Here is a 22,224-nt window from a genome sequence, read left to right as displayed (position 1 = left end):
AAATAGAATGTTGCGGATTTCCTATGGAAACGTGGTCCTAACTATAACTACCTACTGGCGACCGCCAGTAGGTAATATATATATATATATATATATACATATATATATATATATATATATATATATATATATATATATATATATATATATATATATATATATATTATAATGTTTTTAGTAATGTACCAGGTATTTTAGTAACAGTTAATATTTTATAATCTATTTAAGGTAAGTAGTAGAGATAATACTCATGAAACAAGTGGTTAAGAAATTGAAGGGACTGTAAAGCATAGTTACACATATTTATAATTATGTACTATGCACTTTTGTTTTTTTACACAAGTCATTCAATTGTTTTTTTCCCTCACTGTTCAATGATGATGCTACAATCAAACCAACATATGGCAAACTTACATAACATATGACAACAGTACAAAAAGGGAAGCTAATTCTGCTATTTAAATATAATACAATGTGATTTAGAAAATAATATTAAGATTTTTGTAATATAATGTTTTTCTTCTAAATTGCAGTTATACTGCAAGATTGAAAATGACTTTAGATTTGTTTAGTACAATACTAATGCAAAAATATCTTTACTAGACAATCTATTTAAATTCCTTGCAATGTAAGACTATAGCATGTAATATTGATGATGAAATCTATATGTATTAGAAATATGTTACTCATCTACTGGGCAAATATTCAACATGTACAGACATTTTAGCGGTGTGATAGAAAGAAAGTCTATCACTTAAAGGGTGCATTATATTTCTCATCTCACTCCTAAAAAAGAACCCGACACATTTATTGACGTCTCTAGAAAGATGCAGAAGATAACAAGAGTGGCGTGGCAGGAGTAGACCTTCCATTATAGCTTAAGACTGGAATTTCAAGCTCAGACTCTTTAATGAAACTGGTAGAAAAAAGTGAGGTTTAGAAGATGTTGCCACATGTATTAACCTCTATTCCAGTCCATATACGTTTCTGCAATGGAAATCTGCAAGTAGGTTGTACATGGTGAGGTGTGTGCCTTAAACTGAAAGCGCACTGTGTCAGGTTCCAATGTATGACTCCTACTATGTCTTAGGTATGTCTGCAGTTGAACACGTAATCTGACACATGTGGTCTAGCTAATCACCCTAACTTAAAAACAATACTTTCACAAATCATGTGCAATCTTTTTCAGCATTCAGTCCCAGAACCACAGATGACTTAGCTAGGCCATAGAGTCTTCTACAATGCCTCCCCGGTGCTTCAATTATAAATAATACAGGGGGGCATACATTTGCAATGAGTCTGCCAGCGCCTTTTAGGGGCAACATGACAAATATAGAGTAGCCTTTAGCTAGTAGAGGCTTTTAAGTGATCCATGCAGCTTCTACTACACACATTTAGATCTAACGAGATGTGCTGACACTCACATGAGTGGCATGATTTAGGCTGCCTTTTCCTTGTGGCTTTGACCTGGCATTGTCAGTTCTGATTCGCTAATGAAACTGGTACAGAAAAGTGAGCTTTAAAACATGTTGCCAGATGTATTGGATATAGAAGGCCTAATCAACAACATAACTATTTTTTTTTTCCTTTTATATGTGTTCTGTGGAATAAAGGTCTCTCAAACTCTGAGGGGACTCAAACCTCTTTAGGCTCTGAGAGGCCTTTGATTTTAGTGATTAAAACATTCTGGCTAATAAGAGGAGAATGTTCTAATAGTCTTAAAGCCCTCTGAAAAGGGCTCTACCAGTCATTAAAAGCCTGCTTCATTTGTTAAACACCTTCACCTTTGGTTTGGACCTTGAACAGTAAAGCGGGCGTTTAATGGCCAGTGAAGCCTGCTACATTGGGCTCTAACACTATATTAATTTTTTTACTGGAAGGAACACCTCAATCAATTCAGACAACTTCAATTTTCTATATAGAGTGCACAATATAACACACATAGAAAAAGAAAATATTTAAGAGAAATAAAATGATTCTTGTTGTGCTCTGCTTACATTACCATTGGAGTGGTATTAGGTTCTGACACATTCCCAGATTTACGATTTTTGTAAACCTGGGAATGGTTCAGATTTCATAAGTGCTCTGCAGGTACACCCATAGCAACAATCATGAATTACTCCTTTCACACAGTGTTGTGCGCCAAAGGGGCACACATTTACAAAGAGTGTAAAAGCCATCAGAAGTGGCTTTACCTAGCCCTTTTACACCTCCAAGGATAAAATAATGACACTGTAGTGGAGCAAAAGTGCAACCAGGACCCTTATAAATGAGCCCTTAGTGACAGACTTACATATACAGACATACATTTAACAAATAGCTCATCTTTTTTTAACCAGACTTGGTGGTTCTGAAGAGAACCGTTTTCTAAAAACAGTTAAAACAAATAATTCTAACCGTTTTTTGGGGTGTTTTTTATTTCTCAAAAAAATCAGAAAATAAACTTTAACAAAGCACAAGAAAAAGCATTTATACTTTAAAAATAATGCAAAAAAAAGTAGCACTTATGTGGATTGATTCTTTGAATTAGGGTTGAAACTTCTTGTTCACCCACTTCCAGAGAGATATTGCATTTCAGACAGTATATACCAATTTTCCCAAATTCAGGGATGGTGACAGGAATATTGGTCAGTACAGTTTCGGAAGATGTTCCAGGACCGCTTCTTCCTCTTTAAGTCTCACCATCTCAGCCCATGCGAGGCGAGTCAGTGGATAGTTCTAAGGTGCTTCTGCATGCTGAAGGTGCCGCAGCTATATTTTTTTCACTACCCAGGGAAAGAACATTCTTACAGCTGGTTCACGTAACTTTCCAGACGTTCACTTTTTTTTCTCCTTCTGGGTTACTAAAAAACTGCCACACAATGCTCTACTTTTTTTTAGGTGTCTCTTCTTCTAAAAATCTTAATTTTTCTTCCTCCTGTTGTCCATCAACTGTTGTTTTTGTGTCAGGAAAAACTAGCCATAGTTTTTGAGAAAGAAAATAAACACACACAGCCTTTTAGCCATTGTTCTGCAAATGCACCTCCTGATGTACTACTAGTTAGTGGATGAAGATAGCTGTTGAGGGTCTTTGGAGGACAAGAACCCTTCCTATTACCTCCAGTAAGTTCATAACAGCATGATTACCACTCTGCATATGCACCTCATGCTGCACTTCTGGTTGGAGGATGAAGTCCTCTTGGATGCTCTAGGTTTTTGTGGGCCAAGAGACCCTCTTATTACCTCCAGTAAGTCCCACAAAGCAGAATTCCTGAGAGCTGGTAAGAGGCTCCGCCCCTTTCTCCACCGCTCTGCAAACATGACTACTAGTTAAAAAACATAGAAATTTTCTTTAAAAAATGAAGGTTACAGGGATGTTATAGTTAGGGACTCAAATTTGGAAAAACATATACATTCACTTGAATTCTTTTAGAAAGGTTACAGGGACTTTATAGTTAGGTTCAAATTTCACTTGTACAAACCCAGTAAAATTAAGCAGTTATAGTTACCTGAGCTTCCTATAACTTATGCCCCTGCCATGCACTGCTTATGACCTCACATATTACATCCCTCACGGCATGGTCTCAAATGACATCACTGATGATATCATCCATAGAACCACTTACACACCCAATCACAACCCCATATAACCTCTCATACACCCACTCACATATACACAACAGCTCACATACCCATTCACAGACCCATGCCAGTACTCACACACCCACTCACTCCTCTATAGAGCCACTCAAACATCCACTCACTCACATGTACAGCCACATTTACTCACACAACCATTCACTCACCATATAGCCACTCATACAACCTGTCACTCACCCATACAGCCAGACACATATCCACATTCTCACCCATACAGCTACTCACACATCCACTTATTTACCTTCACAGTCACTCATATACCCACTCACTCACTCATATAGCCTCTTAATACAACCACTCACTCACTCACAAATACGGTCATGGCTACACTCACTCACTCTGCAACATAATCACTCACACACTTACTCAGACATACAACTACTCACATACCTATGTATAAACCCATACATCTACTCACACACCCACTTATACACCCAGTCAACTACTCACACACCCATAAAAACACTCATACACTCACTCACATTCCCATACAACTACCCAGATACCCACTCAGACACCCATATAACCATTGACACAACCATTCACTCACCCAGAGACTTAGTCAGTAATCCACTCAATCACCCATACAGTCACTCATGCACGCACTCGTGCAGTCATACAGCCACTCACACACCCACTCACACACAGATACAGTCTCACACACAATCAGATCACACATGTTAGAGACAGCATCACTCGGTGGTACAACTAGTATACTAATCTACGTTGGGTAGTAGGTTAGTATATATGTTTAGCATCCATAAAATCTTAAAAACACTTACACTCATTTGATGATGTCAGAAGTATTCATTAGTGATGTCATTTGAGATGTCATCAGTGATGTCATGAGTGATGACACTGACTATGTCATGAGTGATGTAATATGTGAGGTCATCAGCAGTGCATTGTGGGGTGTACATTATAGTTTGCTCAGGTAAGCATAACTAATGAATTTCACTGGTTTTGAACGAGTGAAATCTGAGCCTAACTATCCCATCGCTGTAACCTTTGTTCAGTGAATATATAAATATATTTATTACTTACTAGAGGTTGCCAGTAGTTAGTTATAGTTAGGATGTAGTTTCCATGGGAAGAGCATTTTTTCATTTGCCAATAACTTTGGCATCATTTGACGTTCATTCCAGCTACTGTCTTCAAAGTTTTGTAGTAATACGTCAAGGGGAGGGCCAAGAAAAAGTGGAGTGTTCCAAAACATAATTTCCTCCTGTTAATTCCCATAGAGAGTTTAGACATGACTACAGCCCAAACTGCTAAACAGAATTACTCCAAATCTGGCAGAAAGGTAACTGTTTGTAAATTGGCGTAACTCTGGTCAGTAGTTTTTGAAATATTAATGAAAATCAAATTTGTACATATTAAGACGCAGATCCTCCAAGGATCTGACAGTCCCTATGCTCAAATCTGATTGTGTGTTAACACTTCAAACCAGGAAGTGTGGGTAGCCATCTTGTGGCTCAGCTTGAGCCGAGTCCCAGAAAAAAACATTTAAAATAAAGATAAAGGGGCTAGGGCAGTGATACCTCAACACCCTACGCCTCTTAGAGGGATCCTGGGATCTGACTGTCACCGCGCTCAAATCTGATTGGCTGCCAACAATTCAAACCAGGAAGTGTTGGAAGCCATCTTAGAAAGCATACAAAATTGGAAGCAGAGTTGGAATGCCTCAACATCCAAGGCCTCTTGGGCAGGTCCTGGGAGTCATGTTCAATCGGCAAAAAAAGAAAAGTGGGCTCCTGCACTTTTGTAGTATTCAGCCACGGGTGGGCCAGGTCCTGGGGTATTTTGTAAATAAGGAGGAAGTCACACAGGATGCCCCCCGGGGCTAATTAATGCCCCAAGGGACTTCTACCTTACTGGGACTTATTTATTATTAAATGGGGGCATCTTGGGCCTCCCTGGGCCCAGGGGACCACCATCTCCTCGGGCCACATTCCAAAAATAAATCAGGGGGCCTCATGAACCCCCCTGCCCCGAGGACCACCACCTCCCTGGGGCTTATATATTTGTATAGGGAGCATCTCAGAACCCCTTGGGCCCCGTGGACCAAAACCTCCATGGGGCCATAATCAAGTCTTAATGGTGGCCTCAGGGACTCCCCTAGGGGCCACCACCTACCCGGGGCCAGCTGCTTTTTAAAAAATGGGAGAGGGTCCTACGGCCCCTTCCAATGTCTTTTTTAGCCCCGGGGACCACCACCTCACGATGGCAGACCCAACAAATAAGAAATTAGTGGTGCCATGCCACGGCTCACCTGTAGAAATAGATGGCACCCCAGGGCCAGCTCCTGCTATGTCCCGGGGTACCAACCCCAGGACATAGCTGTTTACTGTTGCTTGGCAACGTTTTACTGCAGGAGCCGAGCAATCCACAGGCTTCTTCTGCGGTCCCAGTGGAGAGTTGGTACCCGGGGGGAACCCACAGAAAGATGGACAAGCCCCAGGGGATGGCCTCACCTGGCACAAATGCGGCATGGGGAGGGGGACAGCGCATGGCTGTTATAATACTGTGGAGGTCCAGCAGTGTGGCAGTCGTCGGACTGCCACCACAACCATAGTTGTAATAAGACCCTGAGACATTACATAAGCCCAAGTTCAGACTGAGTCTGAAAATAAATATTTTTTAGTCCAACTGCAAAACACTTAAACACACCCAATAAGAAGAAATAACCTCCTATAACCTTGACTGGTAATTTTCCTTGCTACCTAGACAGTTAGTAGACAGCCTAGTCCTGTTCTTTTTCTCACTTGTGATGCATCATGATTCAATAATGAGGCACCTCTGAGGAGATTGTATGTGATATCCACATAGCAAGGCAACAGAGAAAAGTTAGGCCTTCCTTTGCTGTAGAGCTTAATGTGGAATTAGGACTTAAAAGTCATCATCGGAGCATCATAGATCTAAAGGAAGTGTCTTTCTTAAATCAATTCCTGTACACGTGCCCAAGTGCAGGGCATATAAAGTGCAGCCATAATGAAATCTGCAAACTCTGCAGAAGTTAATTTTAAACAATCCTTATTTATCGGCACCCAAAAGCTTTCATTTTTTGTGACTGGAGAGTTAAACTATTTTATTTCTCCTTGATGTGCACCAGCTATTACTCACAGATGCATCTGGAGCTCCTCACTGCCACATCTATCTAGAAGCACATTGGGGACCAGTGTTTTCCAAAGCCATTGGAAGCTCAGTGCTGCTCTTGACACAAACAAAGATGATTAGCTGCAACTTCAGCAGCGATTACAGTAAACAAAATGTCTACCACACCAGGCAACTGAATATTGCTCTCACATTCAACTCTCAGATTGTCATGTCCCTTCAACAGTTGTTCATTAGGGATCTCAGCATCAGCCTTTGTATGCTGAGTCTCAAACATGGAAAGTATTTACCAAGTGGTTGGTAAAATACTGTCAAGAAATATAAAAAATGTTAAGCACATTTGTTTGGTTTAAGTCGATTCCCCACACCAGCATTCTAATTTTGTGTGCATAATATATAATACATATGAGCAATAGGTTTTGGTCGTGAAGCATGCTTTCTGCCTAATGGTCTTTAAACTGATATTAATCTCCAATACATCTCCATTAGTTAGTTTCTCCTTTTTTTAACTCATATTGTGATCTGTATATTCAAATACCTGCAATTAAGCTAACCAATAGAAAGTGAAAATAATGTACATGGCAGAACATTTACTGGTTTCTTTTGAAATGCTCACTGTTTTGTTTCCCAGAGAAAGTGGGGGCAAAGCCATCCATGTTATTGAGAAGTGCCTTGTCTCAGGGCCTTTTTCAAGATCTTGCTGTTAGCACCTATTAATTGGTCTGAGATAAGAGACGAGGATCTTTAGACAGTGTCTGTGTGTGGGATTGTAGGAAAATGTCTCTTTTTGGAAGTGTTAGAAAATGGGTTTTTGGTTGGCAGAGGTATGCACTCTGTCCCAAAAGGAACGACAATCCTAGTCAGTGTAAGTCAGATGCACACCCTAAATTAACCTGTGCTCACCCCCTGGTAGCTTGGCAGTCAGGCTTAACTTAAGAGCCCCAGTGTGTAAAATATTCAAACAGTAAAACAGTGAAAACACTACGCAAAAAGATACCACACTTGGTTAGAAAAAATTATAGCTTAATTTAATGAACACAAGACCAAAACAACAAAACTCCAAAAAGTAGAACCAGCGTTATACATTTTTATAGATTATCTTGAAACATAGTGTTTAAAAGCATAAAGCACCAACCAGGGCGCGCTTGACTGGGAAAAAGTAAAAACGTCAGGCAGACCGCGATGGAGCGGTGGTCGGCTACCGGGTCCAGCTTTGAGCCGCTGCAAAATACCTAAGTTGCGTTGTTGACTGAGCCTCAATGCAAGAATCAAAGAGTTGGCGATGGGTTGTCTTCAAATCGCAAACATTGAGGATGCATCTGGAATGGAGGCAATGCTCCAAGCAATTAGTGAAGCGATATACTGGAACCTTGTGATGCGCTGCTGTTAAAGGAGTTGTGCAAATTCTGAGTGATGCAACGTTGTCATACATTTATTTTGAATATTACAGCACTTAATGCCCACTTCCAAGGGCAGGACTGGGTTGGCACTACTTGGCATGGCAAGACTCTCAGATGGCAGAGTCCAGGTGCTGTTTGTGGAGTAGTTGGAAGTCCTTTGTGTCCCTTAGATCTCAAACAGGAGGCAAGAAGACAATCTCTTGGGGTCAATGTGGGTTCAAGTAGTGCAGGTCTAGTCCTTCTCACCCAGGCAAGGAGGGCATTAGGTGACAGGCAGGTCAGCACAGCAGAAATGCAGTTCTTCCAGACCAGCAGTCCAGCAGAGTGGCAGTCTTTAGCAGCACAAAAATCCCTCTTCCTGGCAGAGTATCCACAGGTCTAGAAGTGTACAGAGTTGTTAGGGTCAGAAGTTCAGGTGTTATACCCAGTGATGTCTTTGAAGTGGAGGAGACTTCAAAGAGGGGCTTTGAAGTGCACATATATCCTCCCTTCCTGCCCTGGTTCCAGACTCACTAGAGAGTGTTAGACAGTCCTTTGGGTGGGGACAGTAAATAGCCTATACAGGTGTAAGTGTGAGGCTGTGCCCAGTGCCTCCCTCCCATCCTGCCCAGGATGGCCCATCAGAATGTGGAAGACTCATCAGTCACACTTAAGCTCCCTTTTTGTGTGGCTGTCTAGAGTAGATGCACAGGACCCAGATTTCACCCACTCCAGATGTGTATTAGAGACAGGCAACAGGCACACAGGGCTAGAAGCAGAAAAATTGCATATTTGTAACAGTGGCAGTTTAAAAATTGTAATGATAAATTCGACTTTACCTTTAAAGTGGATTTATCACACATATTAGATGTAACAAGGAATTCCCAATGTTAACCTATGGTAGGGGTGGGGCTCACAGTAGTGAAAATGGCATTTGGGAGTTTTTTCACTACCAAGACATGTAAAACTTATAAATACATGTCCTATCTTTTAATTACACAGCATCCTGCCCTATGGTCGTCTTGGAGCCTACCTTATGGTGACTTATATGTGAAACAAAAGGGGGTTTAAGGCTTGGCAAAATGTTTTAAATACCAAGTTGACATGGCAGTGTACACTGCTCACACAGGCACTGCAGTGGCAGGCCTGAGCTATGTGATAAAGGGCTACTGATATGGGGGCACAATCAGTGATGCAGACCCACTAATAGCATTTAATTTACAGGCCCTGGACACATGTAGTGCCTAGTACTTAGGACGTATAGGTAAATCAAATATGCCAATTGTGGATAAGTCAATAGAACCATATTTAGGTAGAAAGCACATCCACTTTAGCACCGGTCAGCAGTGGCAAAGGGGGAACAACCTTTACAACGCAACTTTTACACCGCACTACCATTACAACAAAACTTTTACAACGCATGCGATGTTACAACGCATGCTTTTACAATGCAAGTCTTTACATCGACTTGCACTAGATGGCGTGCTAACATTAGAAATAGTGTCGTTTACTATCCAAACACCTTCCCTACTGCAACGTGGACTGGAGTTAGAATAGTAAATTACACATTTCTAATGTCAGCACGCCATCTAGTGTATGTCGATGTAAAGACTTGCGTTGTAAAAGCATGCGTTGTAACATCGCATGCGTTGTAAAACTTTCGTTGTAACAGCATGCGTTGTAAAAGCATGCGTTGTAGCGTCATACATCCGTGGCAAAGTGCACAGAGTCCTAAAACCAACAAAAACAGATCAGCAACATTGGAGGCAAACCGGCAGTACATCTGGGGGCAGGACACCCTAAGTCTGACAATTCTAACAGTATGATCATACACCTTTTCTTTAGAAATATGATGCTATTGTTTTTTTAATCTGTGCACTGGGGTTCTGCTAACGGGGCCCCAGTAAATGTGTTCTGAACCTTACAATCCCTGTAACACAAGGCTATATTCCTAATTGGCATATACAAATTACCTGCAAGTCCCTAGTATATTGTGCAAAGTGTACTGATGGCTCATAAGTTAAATGTCACTAGTGGACTGCACCACACATTTTGCCACCACTAGTGACTCTGTATAAAGCATCAACGCAGACCTGCTACTGTAGCCGGGCTGTGCAGTTTTAAAACTGCCATTTTGCCAAGTCAAAATAAACGCTTTTGACAGGTGTAAAAACTACTTTTAAATATTGATAAGTCTTCTCTAAGTAGGCCTCAAGTGCCCAGAAGGCAGAGTGCATTGTATTTAAAACTGGGGTAAGTAAAAGCTTAATGTTAAACGTATCTTTACAGTGACATGGCTCTGAAAAGCATAGGGATACAATCATTAATATAATAGTGTTATTCATCCAGAAAGCAGCTAAAAGGTTAACTCTTGTACTTTTAAAAATATTTATTACAAGCACGATTCATTGGTAAAGTCATATTTTCACTGAATATTTTACAATATATATTTTTAAAAGTCACCTTGTATATGCCCAAAGGAGCCCATTTGCATGAGCTTCCAACTGTCACCCAGGATCTGCATAGCTTCTTGATGAGGTGTGAATTTGCTCCCAGAGCTGAGGCAAAGGCCTTGGGTGTGGGGAGGGGTTCTGTTCCTTTGACAGGATGACAATCTGTGCTGTTCCCAGGAACTTAATTAAATTCAAAGAGGCCTGTCCTGTCACAAGCAGCTGTAGCTAACACCTGGGCATGTCCCATCCTTTGTCCCTTCAAACAGCCAGGCGCCAATCCCATTGGGAAAGGAACTGCATCCACTTTAGTGACCACATAGGAGAGGTTGCTCATTTCCACGGCCTCACCTCCAGGATGGGTGCAGGAGCTCTGCACAAGGAAGGGAAGGTTCTGCCATGCTGGATTTAGGTAGAGAAGGGCACTGTGGGAATATTGACAATAGGGCCGCAGAAAGAAAATGGAGACAGCACCCATCTTCCCCCAGCTAAAAACTCTCAGGAAAACTAGAAACGACTAAAACAAAAGCATTCTCAGATCCACAAAGGAATTTTTTAGATATGAGCTGGGTAATGCTAAAAACAGACCACGGAAACTCTTCGAGATGTTAAAACAACAATCCAATAAATTGGCCAAAACTGCTCAGGAATCAACTAAAACCCAACTGAGCTGCGAGGAATTCTCAAGCTTCTTCACAGTCAAAGCCTACTCTCTAGAAAGGGAACTCAGGCTGGCAGCTGACATCCTCCCATGCCCATTATTGTCACAGACTGACGTTACCATGCGCCCCACTCAAGATATGAAGAAAAATAAAGCACAATGGTCAAACTTCAAGTTATATGACCAGAATGCCATTGCCAAAACTCTCTCAGAAATCAAACCAAATAACCACTACAATGACCCCCTCCCATCAAAATGCCCGAAAAGAATCAATCACATCGTCGTCCCAATATGGACTAAAATAATCAATGCCTCAGTGTCTCAAGGCACCTTACCAGAATGCCTAAAAACAGGTCAAGTCATCCCCATCATTAAAAAACCTACAGGGGACCCGGCAAACCCAAACAACTTTCGTCCAGTGACCAATATTCCATTACTAGCCAAACTACTTGAAAAATGCGTGCAACAGCAACTGAGCCACCACATCACTAATTTTAAATGACCATGCAAAAAAAAGGACGAGGTATGAAGCAATAGTGACTGCACCTATCATTTAGTGGGGTCAGAGTCTGTGCTAATTTTTTGGGGTGCTAAGGATCTGAGGTTCAATACCCTTAAACCTCCTAGGATATAAAATCCTAAAAATCAGAAACAAAGCAATATGATCCAGCACACCACATAATCATTATAAAATACAATATTGTATATCAGAGAATATCAGTCCATTCAGCAGGTCTGGTTTCAAGTTCCTTTATTAATTTCTTCTTTAAAATCTGCGTAACCAACGCGTTTCATCCTTACGGACTTCTTCAGGGCTACAATTAAGTATACACAATATACATTATATTTACAAAAACAAGCATGACAATACTTACAATACTATATACATACTAAAAAAGGCTGTTATATACAGTTATATACAAATAATCTATACAACAAAAAGACCTAATAAAACAACAGCCCATTTCTTACAGTTTTGCTACACATAATGTGTTTTCAAAATAAGGAATACACTTTATTTATTATCAACCTGCTGAATCAATGGTTATCAAATTATCACATATAGTAAAGAGCTGATCTACATCCCTTAAATTAGTTTTCTTTTTAGTTAAGCATATTTACAAATTCCATTTGTGGTCACTGTCTTAAACTTCACATTGATGGGGCAAAGATATCTTTTTAGATAATGTATCAAAAGTAAAAAAGCATTTTAAGATGAAACTAAGTGTACATTTATATTACACACAGAGATTTTTTAGGACAATTGGTTCATTTAGAATGGAGAAATCATCTTACCAAAGTGTAATAAGAGGGTCTTTTCTGTGTGTTCCCTTAGTAAGTGCTCCTTTAAAGACAGACTTAAATAAAGCCTAAATGTGTAACAAGAGAGACAACACAATTATAAGATATATGAGTATGTCAACTATACCTATAGTCTTCTATTGCATCTCTGGTCTAAAGAAAAGATTATTTTGTGAATCATAACATGATCTTACTAAAATTGAAATAAAGGGGGCTTAATCTTTCCTCCTTCAGTGCTAAAGTCTATGGCGAGCTTTCCCTTTTTGAAAAAACAGAATGTCTTGATATCTATATATATAACAAATAGGAAAAGAGAAAAGACATGGATATAAGGTATGCTAATCAATCGATTAGGCGTTTAGGATGGTCTTTAAAATATCATGTAAAATAAATAAATAAATCATACCGTATTTATTTCCTCTAAATTGTATGATGTTTTCAGTACGGTTTTGCCCTGTTAGGGTCTAGGATGATATATCTATCTGCAAAGTAAAGCAGAGAGAAAAAGACATTCTTTCGAATCATATATCACATATTTCATGGGGTGCAAGTTCCATATTAAATACAGGCTAAAGCCTATGTGGCATTTAGCCATTAGATGGGCATGCACCCCTGCTCTGATTTATTAGTATAGTATACCATTAGATATACTGGTAAGATGGTTCCCATTAGCATAATATACATGGAGATCATTATATAACATATTAAACTACCATTAATTAAAAAAGGCACAAGCATTCTTGTACAAACAATATACTTCCTTCATTTTAGTTATAGGAGGATATTATTATTAAATAACAAATGTGTTTTTAATAACCAGAGCCCTATAATAGATTAGCCATATGTAGTGCCATTGAATTCTAGCATCTAAAGGCTTAAGAAAAAGATTCCCTATTGACACTTACTTGAAGTTTACAGGAGCGGTCCTTCCATCACGCAGTCCATACAATAATGGAACGAGCGTGGAACCGCACTTTGAGATGCAATATTGCAGAGAAGTAAAAGAAGACCATAGGAATAGTTGATATACTCATATATCTTATAATTGTGTTGTCTCTCTTGTCACACATTTAGGCTTAATTTAAGTCTGTCTTTAAAGGAGCACTTACTAAGGGAACACACAGAAAAGATGATTTCTCCTTTCTAAATGAACCAATTGTCCTAAAAAATCTCTGTGTGTAATATAAATGTACACTTAGGTTCACTTTAAAATGCTTTTTTACTTTTGGTACATTATCTAAAAAGACATCTTTGCCCCATCAATGTGAAGTTTAAGACAGCGAACACAAATGGAATTTATAAATATGCTTATCTAAAAAGAACACTCATTTAAGGGATGTAGATCAGCTCTTTACTATATGTGATAATTTGATAACCATTGATTCAGCAGGTTGAGAATAAATAAAGTTTATTCCTTATCTTCAAAACACATTATGTGTAGCAAAACTGTAAGAAATGGGCTGTTATTTGATTAGGTCTTTTTGTTGTATAGATTGTTTGTTTATAACTGTATATAAGAGCCTTTTTTAGTATGTATATAGTATTGTAAGTATTGTCATACTTCTTTTTGTAAATATAATGTATATTGTGTATACTTATTTGTAGCCCTGAAGAAGTCCGTAAGGACGAAACGCGTTGGCTATGCAGATTTTAAAGAAGAAATTAATAAAGGAACTTGAAACCAGACCTGCTGAATTGACTGATATTCTTCGATATACAATATTGTATTTTATAATGATTATGTGGTGTGCTGGATCATATTGCTTTGTACATCACTAATATTAGTCTGTTGGACGACTGCCAATCTGGATTCAGACCAGGTCACAGTACGGAAACACAGTGGGTGATGCACTACAGGCTCTGGATCTCAATGAAACATGTCTACTAGTTCTTCTTGACCTGTCTTCTGCGTTTGACATGGTAAATCATGAAAAATTACTAGCCCGGCTTGAAAACAGGATGGGACTATCTGGAATTGTACTGATATGGTTTAAATCCTTCCTACAGAACAGAACAGAAAGATTCATGGTAAACTAGGCGCTATCCCCGCCATGCCCTAATTTGATTCATTATCTCCATCACTATTCAACCTATATGTCGAACCCCTTACAGAAATTCTCCGGCACGCAAACATCTCCTATCACATGTACGCACATGACACTCAGATCTACATCGAGATCTCGTCTCTGGAAAAGATCAAGACAATGAATGAGGCCTTAAAAGTGTCATTACAGTGGTTAACTAGCAATCATCTGAAATTAAATGCGAAAAAAACAGAATTCCTATTAATATCCCCACCAAAAAACTCCGCAGAAGTGAAGGAATGGACCAAACTGATCACAGAGCTAAACTGCACCCCTATCCTACTTGAATCAACCAAATCACTAGGAATCACGCTTGATAAGAACCTAGCCATGAAAGCCCACATCAAATCAATGGCACAAAGTGCCCGTTTTCACCTGAACTATCTTAGAAAAGTGAAACTACTCATTACTACGTCGGACCTCAAATTGTCAGTTCAGTCCTTAGTCATATCAAGGATTGAATACGGCTGTACAACATTAACAGGACTACCTAAAATCTCCACAGCACCACTAAAAGCCTGTCTCAATGCGTCCGCAAGACTCATTACAGGTTCAAGAAAACTTTACCACATTTACACACACCTGAAGGCATTACACTGGCCACCATATGAAGCCAGAATTCAACTTAAACTGGCATGTATTACCCACAAAGCGCTCCACTACAAAACGCCAATGTACTTAGCCTAGCAAATTGAGCTATCCGGTGGAAGCAGACGATCCCAGAATGCCAGAGATCTGTTGCTGAAACCTCCCATCTTTCAGAAGAAGAAAACGTATGACAGAGCATTCTCCGGAGTGGCCCTCAGAATCTGGAATTTACTCCCTCCAAACTTTAGAAAAATTCCAAAAACTTCAACCTTCAAGAGTGAAGCAAAGATTTTCCTAATGAGCAAGTTCCTACCCTAAACAATGATTGATCATCATCTGCATCGTGATTAATTGCCAGACGCTGCATAGTCCTGTCAGAAATGGATTCACTCTGCACAAGAAAGATCACAAAGACACCAAAACAACCCAAAGAGTGGTGCCAACTAGATCTGATGTAGGTGTTTACCTCAATAGGTCAATAACGAATGTAAGGATAAACCCACCAGTTAGCTGCGAAGACACCTTAGACTGTACATTATTACAATTAATTGATCTTATTTGTAATATTGATGTAAAAGATACGAAAGGTACACCTCAGAACCATATGTTTAATAACACTGTTATACCATTTGTAAACCAAACCGATCCTAATCTTGTTATTGTTAAAACTGATACGAAAGGCACGTACTGGAACCATATGTATATTACCTTTGCTATAACCGTTGTATTCTAAACAATTTACATCATGTAACTGTGAAACGCTCTGATACCCATGGGTCATGTTCGCGCTATATAAAACTCTATAAATAAATAAATAAATAAACAAAGGGCACACACACCACAGGAACTGCTAACAATATGGGCAGGTTTACTCTTGGGAACATTTTCCCTATTGGTTATGGATGGGCTAGGAGTTACTCCATTCACAGGAGAGTGCCAGGCATAAAGGTGCCACTCCTGAGTACTCTCTTCAGAACACTACTGAACCTGCGGAAACAGAAGAAACACTGAACCTGCTGTAGAGACTTGTGAGGAGTCAAGAAATGCTAGATATGTGAGAGCCAATACAGGGTGGTATTCTACTTTTTTAATCAGCTGAGATTCTTGTTAGTATTATGATTAGGTTTATTCTAATCTCTCTTTTCCGCACCACCCACATTTTAAAAAGACCTCCTCACCTTGTTGAGAGAACTCTGGGTCAAGTATTCAACATGCAATTTTAGGCTCTCTTTTTCTAGGGCATTTGCTCTTCAGTTTGAACCTTTGGGATAGCAGTGTTACCCTTTGTGGGGCACCATACCTCCGTAGACGGTTTTAAAGTCCTTAATGAAAACATCTTCAAGAAACCCTAAATAATATGTGGATTTAAATTATTGTATATCAGTATGTTTTTAGTCAGTTTATCCTGATTTAATTGGTTGGGGCTGAGCCAATAGTTCAGCAACCTTGCTATTGTATTACGGTAAATCACTTAATGCAAAATTATTGATTGATTGATTTAAGCTTTATTGCGACAGAGATGTCATAAAACCTATAATTAAAAAAATACTTTGCTAACCTTTAAAAAGAGAGAATACCGATAAACAACATTACTGGTTTACATAGGTATTGATGCAGCGAAGTGATCAGTTGAGCTCTTGATACAATAATGCATATATCGTATTAAAATGATTTAAAATAAAAGCAGAATACAATGGCAAGTACACGTTTTAGTTCATCTTATCTGGTGCATATTTACCTTAAAAACCAGGATAAAAACAAACAATACTTCTTCATTATAGTGAAGCTTTAGTATACTAAAAACAAAATAATTTAATTGTCCTTGACTTAGCAGCGGGGATTTAACAGATAAAGTGCTTCTGCATAATAATTCTAGCAGCTTAAATGTTATAACCTTAAAATGCCTACTGGCCTAGTTTCAATTAATGCTATGACTTGCTTGAGAGCACTTTCCAACTTGTGAGCCACGCTTGTCCCAAGAATTTTTCTATACAGCATGCGTAGAACGGCCTGGGATTGGACCTAAAGATGCGCAGTGCTGTGTGATGGTCCCGTGTGCCCAATTGTTGACAAAGCAGTTTCAACCATTTTGTCCATGATGTTTTGTATGCCGGACAAGCAAGCATTAAATGGGCGATGCTTTCGTTCGGACCCTTGCAACATGGGCAGTTTTTCCCATTGCTTGTGCCCCACTTTACTGTCACCTCGCAGACAGGAAAGGTTCCAAACCTAAAATGCACATAGAGCATTCTGTCTCTCGGTGCCTTGATTGTATCAAGGAAGGGCTCGTAATATCTGGTTTGTTTGTGGGTGTAGAATTCTGTTGTTGATTTGCCCACATTGGGTTTGCAGTTCTCTCGTTGATCCACCCATTCCCAATATAGGCATTTGATTTCCTCTCTCCTCGGGGGTTCCTGACTGGCCCTGCAGCCATGAAGACCTATAGCTGTCATTGTTCTTTTAATGTTGACGATCCAGCCTATTTTTCCTCCGGTGTCCAAGTGTATGACCTCGGTGAGGGCTTCTGCATAGGTAGAGAGCTCAGGGGTCTGCTTGATGCAAGCCCAAAAATGAACGGGGCGTAACCTAACTACGTCACCTATTGATGACCTACCCATATCCTTTTTTTATTATTATTTTTTTTTATTTTAGTATGCAATTTACAAGAGAGAACCTTCAAAGATACAAAACATTCGGTCCACCCACCCCCCCACCGTACCCCTTGATAAAATCACAGATACAATAGGTCGATAAAAGGAAGGGCAAAAGAAAAAGGAAGTGATTATCCAATTGCACAATTCCAAAGTAAGTTAACTTACAACACCATCAACACTACATGTATTTTTAGTCCATCCACATATAAAGTTCAAGTATAATGTTATAAGTCCCCCTTTGTGTAGTTCTTGGATAAAGTGACCAGTGCCAAAAGTGCAAAAAAATGTAAACAACGTGAAAGGCAAGACAGAGCATATTGCGGCATATTAGAATGTGTACAGTGCTTGCAGAATAGGATTGAATACAAAAGAGACAGGACTATACAATTCAGTTCCACCTTTATGGCTCAAAACACAATACAGATTATGGATTGACCTGGGCGAGCCATCCATCTAAACAGGGGTTCCCAAATTACAATTCCCTTTTTTTTAGCTTGTACCCCCTTTTTAGCATAAATAGCCTTCTCCAGATTCCCTATTGACAATAACCGGGCCAACCAGTGCGAAAATAAAGGGGGAGCTGGATCAATCCAGGCAGAGGGTATACAAAGCCTGTAAACAGCCATGACAACAAAATTAAGGCCCCACCTTCCCTTCTGCTAATAGAGTCGCAAATCCCCAGCAAGATGGTCGTGGGATTTAGCAAAACGTCCCGTGCTACTACTTTACTTAAAAAGGCTTGTATTTGGGTAATCAAGGGCCCTAATTCTATACACAAAGCAAACATATGCACAGACTCTGCACTATATTCAGCATATCGGGGACAGTATGTGCCTTTACCGGTACCCCACTTGGCAATTTTGCTTGGCATATAATAAAGGAAAAAGCAGGATTTATAGAATTGTCCTGTGAAGGTGGCCGATAGGAGGTCGCTCTATGCGTATTGAAAGGCTAGATAAAAGGTATTGTCAGAGATTTCTCATTTCTGCTGCCATTTGTTAGAAACTGAGGCCATATCATCAGGCATGAGTCTATTTAACAATGCATAGATGGACCCTAGCCGGGGAACACAGGGTGCAGACAATCCCTCTACGAGTTCATGTTTCTCAAAGCCCGAGGGCCCCCCAGCCTTCCGTAAAAGAAAGTTCCTAATTACATAATACTTATAAACCTCATTCTGGCTCAAATTAAATCTCGCCTGAAGTTCTTCAAAGGCCAAGACTTCACTGGGCAAGTACAGGGCCCCTAGTGTTTTTATCCCTGAACTATACCATTTTTGGAAGTAATAACTCTAGAAAAATCCGGGCAGATTGGAGTTGTTATTGGTGGGGGTATATTGATTAAGTCTACCCATCCCAAGAAGTTTGCGCATGGCCGTGAATGCCTTGTAAGCTCTGATAACTCTCTTAAAGTACCCAAACTCTAGTTGGCGCCACAGACAGCCTTTAGCCTCGGGACCCAACAAAAGTTCAAATGGTGATGGGATGGGAGGTAGAAAATTGTTCTTGGAACAATCTGGCGCTTCCTTATTAAGCCAAAGCCCAATAATATAAACACAAGTTTGGGAAGGTCCAACCCTCTCTCTTGAGAGGAAGAGAAAGAAATTTAAGTGATATTCTGGGCTGAGAATAAGTCCAAATTAATTGGGAGAACAAACAATCACATTTCTGTAGAGCTTTATTCGTAAACTCAAGAGGGATAGCTCTAAAATAGTATAGAATTTTAGGGGAGGACATCATTTTGACAACATTACAGCGGCCCACTATAGTCAAATGTAAGTTGTTGAGCCAATTCAATTCCTTTTTGGTATCTGCAGCAAGAGGCTCCAAGTTCTAGTTCACTATTAAGTCGGTGTCTGCCAGGATATTTACCCCTAGGTATTTGGCCTTTTTTACCACTCTATGATCAGCCCAATTGATCTGCCTATTCATGACAGTCTGGGTGTTTCCCTTATTTAGCTAATACCCCGATATCTTCCCAAAATCCTGTGCTTCATGTTCTATGGCTTTCTTAGCCCTCTCAGGGTAGGGCGTGACGAAAGCTAAGTCGTCTGCATAGGCCATCATTTTAGTATGCAGTCCGTGTCTGTTTATAGCCGGGAGTTCTACATTTTTAATGAGCTTTCTGATGAAGGGATCTATGTATATAGCAAAGAGCAGCGGGGAACAGGGATAGCCCTGTTGGGTTCCGCTCGTGATCTCAAATTGCTCGGTTAATTGCCCATTTATTAGAACCCTAGCAGTAGGGTTGATTTATAAACCTTTTATGGCTTGAATGGTATTAGGTCCAAAGTACATCCTTTTCATCACGCACCACAGAAACAGCCAGGAGACCCGATCGAATGCTTTTTCGGCGTCAAGTAGTATAAGCGCCATCAGGTCTCCTGAAATCTGTGCCGTGTCGAACAGGGTGATGGTTCTCCGAATATGATTGGCAGTACCCCTCTCCAGAATGAAACCGTGTTGCCATATGGATACCAGATGTTCAATTTTGGTAGATCATCGTGAGGCGAAGATTTTAGCAAAGATTTTAGAGTCACCATTTACGAGTGTAATTGGGCGATACAAGCCCATTTCTAAGGGGGGTTTATCCTTTTTAAGGAAGATAATTATCTTGGCTGTCGCCCAGGAACCTGGAGCGGTGGCCCCATTAAAAATCTGTTTTACCAAAGCTGTAAATATTCCGCTAATCTGAGTGGAGAAAACTTTATAAAAGTCCACTGGGATGCTGTTGGTGCCTGCCGCCTTACAGTCTGGTAGATTTGCCAGGGTATTAGCTATTTCCTCCCAGGAGGGGGGGTCTTCTAATTGCCTACAGTCCTCGGTGTCAAGATGTGGCAATGACACTGAGTCCAGATATTTATCTATCGCCTCCTGTCTAATAGCTTGAGAATCATTACCTTCCTCAGTGTATAATCGAGAGTAGAAGTCGCAAAAGTCCGCCCTGATCTCGCTAGGCACGCTTGTGACATCCCCTGTGTATAGAGTGTTTCCCGTTTATAGTAAGATGTTGCCTTGTCCTTACCGCTAGCTGGTGGCTGACTTGCTCGCTATATTCATATTTATTTTCCCTTGCAGTGACCCATTTCGCGGCTGCTTTTCCTGCCAAGATTGAGTCAATTTCTACCATCTGGATGGCTAATTCTAACTGGGCGGGTTCAATGTCTGCCCCTTCTGAATTACTTCAATGAGTTTTTCTTCTGCTTGGACCAGATTTTTCTGGAGTTCTAAAATCTTCTCCCTCTCAAGTTTATTCTTCCTTAAGGAGAACTGCAGGGTATCGCCTCGAATACCTGCCTTCAGGGCATCCCAAACAACCATGATTGGAGCTGATCCAGTATTGACTTCAAAAAAGTCCTGGATACAGCCTTTCATGTGGTTTAGATATTTCACGTCGAGCAATAAAGCTCTCTCAAAGCTCCAAGTCGAAACTGGATTACGAAACGATGTGCCCCTTAGACTTAAGATCAAAGGATTGTGATCTGACAAGATTTGTAGTAAGATATATATCTTACTTTCGTGAAGTAAAGAAGTTGATATTAGAAAATAATGGCAAAAGAATGATGTGGGGCTGAATAATAAGTGTATCCCTGCTGGTTCGGGTTGAGGTTGGACCAAACTTCCATCAGCCCGTGTGTGTATTAAGTTCTTCAAGGCTTGAAAGACTTTGAGTTTCCTACTCTTATTTGCAATGGCTGTTTGTTCCCCAATTACTGGCTAAATTGATATTAAAATCTCCACGAATAATAACTGGGAGAGGCCAATGGACTAGCTCTTCGGAAATATTGTTGATTACCCCAGGATCGCCGCAGTACTCCCATAGGTTGAACGGAGGGTGAAAGAGGATTCCATGTTAAGCCGGCATTCTGCTAAAACCCACCTCCCTTGGAAATCAGATTTAATGCAAGAGGGCAGCATTAAATGGTTGCGGTGAGACAGAATGCCTACCCCTTTTATCCATGCGTCCTTCGAGGTCACCCTAACTAGGCTGAATCCTAATGAGTTCAGAAGGTGTAATTGCGAACCCTTAATGTGAGTTTCCTGGAGGTAAACTACGTCCGCTTCCATTAGTCTAAGACCTTGGGAGACTTTATGCCATTTGTAAGCGTCATTCAAGCCACAGATATTTAGTGAGACAATTCTAAACTGCGTTGTATTGGTCATTGTGATGCACTAAAATATTTAACATATGCATACAGGTTACACCGAAAAACATACAAAGAACAAATGATACATGCTGCCCCAAAGGATCAAATTTGCAAAAATCCTACTAGCCCTGTCTGTCTCAGCAATAAATGGTGTCAAAGACCGAAGTAATAACCAAAATCCAACCCAAAAAATAACCCGTCCCAGC

The sequence above is a fragment of the Triturus cristatus genome, chromosome 6, assembly GCF_964204655.1.
Source record: "Triturus cristatus chromosome 6, aTriCri1.1, whole genome shotgun sequence".
Taxonomy (NCBI): domain Eukaryota; kingdom Metazoa; phylum Chordata; class Amphibia; order Caudata; family Salamandridae; genus Triturus; species Triturus cristatus.
This window is presented reverse-complemented; position numbering follows the sequence as displayed.